The sequence below is a fragment of the Ips typographus genome, linkage group LG1, assembly GCF_016097725.1.
Source record: "Ips typographus isolate SLU linkage group LG1, UJ_Ityp_2.0, whole genome shotgun sequence".
NCBI lineage: Eukaryota > Metazoa > Arthropoda > Insecta > Coleoptera > Curculionidae > Ips > Ips typographus.
This window is the reverse complement of record NC_138422.1, coordinates 1,393,298-1,397,344: the sequence shown is the minus strand read 5'-3', so window position 1 is coordinate 1,397,344 and position 4,047 is coordinate 1,393,298. Positions and strand designations below refer to the sequence as shown.

Below are 4,047 nucleotides of genomic sequence, written 5' to 3'. Positions count from 1 at the left end.
AATATTGACAAATTCCTCCTTTAAACCTCACAATATGTATCTTTCATTAAGCGATTAATGAGAAAATTATATTGTTTTGAAAAAAAAACATTCTAAGAATCTCACATGTTTTGCATGCAATAAACGCTTTTTTTTTCGAAATCTGTATAATTCATCGGTCCGTTTATTACTGCAACCAACAATACACCAGGTTTCCATCTGATCGTGGAAGATGTGGCAATATAGAGCATAGTCCCAACTGACAGTCGGCTAAACATTTTGAGGTTAGGAATTTTAAAAAGTTGAAAAACACCAAAAACTACACACAGAAGAAATAAAAACTTAATTTAGGGTTGTTTAAGTTTATTAATTAGCGTTGTTATTGCGAGACCTTCGTAGAGTTTAAGATTTTTCTACACCAAACTGGAAAACTTGCAACATTTGGTGGTAAACAAAGGCGGAAAGTTCCAATCAAACTTTGGCTTGGGAACAACAACCACATTCAATTTAAATTATCTGGAAAGAACATCACAGATAGGTGCATTCAAACGAGTCATTAACAGCCCAATAGCAACGTTTCAAGAATTATACCATAAAATTTGCAAGAAAGGAAAGGCAATGTGTGTATCCTGGGGACTATTAAATCCTAAAGCAGTGTTTTAACTTATAACAGGATTGTTGATGTTTTAAGAACTTGCTTCTTGGTTTTGTGATATAGATTGATTATTTATTTCCTTTTGTAAATTTACCCAGCATTAAATACATATCAATTTGCTTTTGTTGTGTGATTTATTTAACATGTTTTTTCAATTTCAGTTCAATTTATTGTAAGAGCAGGTAGGTACCTCAGTTAAAGAAATTATCTAATTTTATGATTGTTTATGAAGAAAACTAGACTTCTTAGATAAAAAAGCAACGTGAGTGTACTTTTTAAAGATTTTATTTGTATATTTCATAATGTGTAAATAATACAATTAAAATAGTAATTTAACCTACTATCTGATGGAAAAGTATTTAACAGTAGCACCATCTGTTTCTAGCCTTATAGTCAGAGAAAATTTATAAGGGCTAATTCTGCAAAATAATGGCATTTGATCAAATTTATGTATTAAGTAACTTGTATCTTTCTAATATTACCTGAAACTTATTAGAAATTTGTTTTTTCAACACTCTGCATATGGATTTTGACAACACCATTATAACCATAACTTCAAACACCTTTTGTTCAGTCTTTTAGAGCAATTGATAATGGGACTTTTTAAATTTGGACCCTTTCAAAGCATGATAAGCAAACTCCAGATTAGGCAAATAAAGGTACCTGAAACATAAGCTATTTAGTATTAGCAGCTTATTAATACCTCTACCAGAGTCCTTTTTATAGTATTAGGTAAATCACCTTGTCAGCTTCTGCTAAATACACCTTTACTCTATATCCATGTTTCTTCGAGAACCACTGGCTTGAATAAACTTGGTTTTTGTAGTGTTTTTGTAAAAACTCTTCTTGGGAGTAAGTAAATATATGGGCTGTTTCATTGTGACAGTGTTTTCTATTAGAAAAGGCATCCTTTTCTGTTCCACAAACTCTAGTTCCTTCAGAATGTTTCACTGGGCCCCTGGATAGTTGTAAAGTGTATTAAAAAGGTGGCATTTTCAAAACTGACTACCGAAACACACACACATTATCTAGTCTCTAGTATCGCAGTTAAAAACAAGTTAAATCAAAATACTCCTTAAAATATTGTAAAATTTACATCAAAAATAAAAAATGTCTCTTTGTTTACTTTTTGTCAACAATGGCTGCCGACGTGACTAGATGACGTCAAAATTCTATCGCGCTCGGAACGCATGTAATAGACAAGAAAGGCAAATGATGACGTACCCGCCACGGGAAAATAAATGGACTATAGCTGTATTTCTCGCCATAAAATTGCTGTATAACGGGTTGCCTGAAAATCTCTTACAATTCAGACCAGTGGAAAATCTCATCCAAACAGTTAAGTTAAAATGAAATCTCGCAACACTGTATATTTCTTAATACTAATTTAATAAATAAATAAATACCGGAACTCTACAAACCTTATATGACATTTTGTATGTGTCTCATTTGGTTGCTGGCCTATTGATTAGACGAAATTGAATACTAACTAACTAACATAAATATTTAAACAATTTTTTTTTAATACACGCTATACTTTAATTTAAACGTGGTGAGTTAGTACACTGATTAAAGCTGTGGAATTTGCAAAAAGAAAACACGTTTAAGCCGCCACGTGCGTGTTTATCGTCACCGCAGAATCTGGCTTTCATCCCCCTTTTCGTCCCCCAAATCGAGAAATTAGGACGTGTTTACTTTAAACCACTGATACCCTTCGTCAGGTTTGTAATCGTTTTCGTTTTCAGTTTCAGTCACGAAAATACGATTTAAATTATTATTTGTTTTACTTTGAATTTAAAGTATATGTCAAAGATAAGTGAGTTTGACGCTTTACTATACGATACTATACTGCATACATTAGTTATGCAACCATGCATACTAAACTTTTTTATGGAAAGTGATACTTTCCCACACGCTGACTGCGTGAAAATGAATTATTGATGTGATTATTTCTAATCTACTCCTTAATAATATTAATAATAAATGAACAATTATTGTAAGGAATAACAATTTAGAATATGATACATAAACTAATATAATTTATTTTATCTATAACAGTTACATAATATCGTAATTTCGCACTATTTTCAGTGTCATAATGACCTTTATTACCGCACTAGTGTTTTTTTCAATCTATTACTACGTTAATAATCGGTGAACAATTTGTTTGTACATCTGGAGTTCTGTTGCCTCCACTATCTTGCTTCTTGTTAATATTAATATTAAAAGTGACTTTTAGTTAGATTTTTTTTAATTAAAAAACATGACATACGATTACATGAAAACTCAATTATTATTAGGATAAATATTAATGGTAAACTCTTTGCAATTGGATAAATTAATGCCAGATGTTGACATGGCAGTTGCTGGAAATATTTTTATTTTTTTTATTTATTTTTATATTTTTTTTTTGTTATTTTTTTTTTTTTAATTAATCATTAAAATAATAATCGTTGTAGATAAAATGATGTACGTAACACGTAGGATATGTTATTAACGCACTTTGTGATTACACGACTTGGCCTGCGGCCATTTTGCATGCGTGCGTTAATAACATTCATATCCTACTTGTTACGTAAATAACTATTTCCCACCCTAGTGCGGGAAAATGTTTTCTTTACGCACTAGTGCGAAAAAGTGTCGAGAACAAAAATAGTGCGGGAATGTTATCATTCGCGCACGCTCGTAGAAAATTGTTATTTATGCAACAAGTGCAAAACGTACAACTTTTTTGCGCGATGTAGGGTGTCACAAATTCGTGTCTATGGGGATCTCAGAAACGGTAAGAGATACAAAGTTGGTTAACTAAAGGCAAAATTGTCACATTTGAAATCCTACGTTTTGGTTTTTGCCAGCCATCATCAACTTGATTTCTTTAAAGCAGATTTTGTCTGAATCTTTTAAATTTTTGGTTACAATTTTGGGCAATTTTGCCTCCATTTAACTAACTTTGTATCACCATACTTTTAGACACGAATTTCTGGCACCCTGTAGATATGGTAATAATAGTTTGAGAAATAATTAGGCATTCATGGCAACTTCGCTGGCGTTACGTCATCTTAATAATGCATATACTATAAGGTTGTGTAGGTTTGAATTAAAGCTTAAGGGCTTCTCCGTTAATATTGCAACTAATACGGGGGCGCATTACGTCCATTAACAGTCAGTCTAAATTAGCCTCAGTAAGCTTATTTGGAACGTCAATTTAGCTGAAATTCAAAAATTCCTTACCCCGATCGATCTATGTATTTTATTGCTGGTGGTGCAGCTTGCTGGTTTTTCTTAACCAATCACAAACTTGATTTCGTTCGACTTCAAAATTCGTATAGGTATATCACAAAAGTAGCAATAAAATCTCGCCTAAATTACCCGTTTATCAGTCCTGAAAGGAGTAATCAAAAGTTAATTTGTAC

At 32.0% G+C, this 4,047-nt stretch overlaps 1 long non-coding RNA gene across 1 annotated transcript; it reads right to left on the bottom strand.

Annotated features, from left to right (window-relative positions):
- Positions 1-903: 903 nt before the first annotated feature.
- On the bottom strand, positions 904-2,464 carry LOC145729097 (uncharacterized). Its single transcript, XR_014178268.1, has 3 exons — positions 1,376-2,464; positions 1,117-1,297; positions 904-1,053 (listed from the first exon to the last, which is right to left on the bottom strand). It is a non-coding gene; the product is annotated as an uncharacterized LOC145729097 (long non-coding RNA).
- Positions 2,465-4,047: the final 1,583 nt, after the last annotated feature.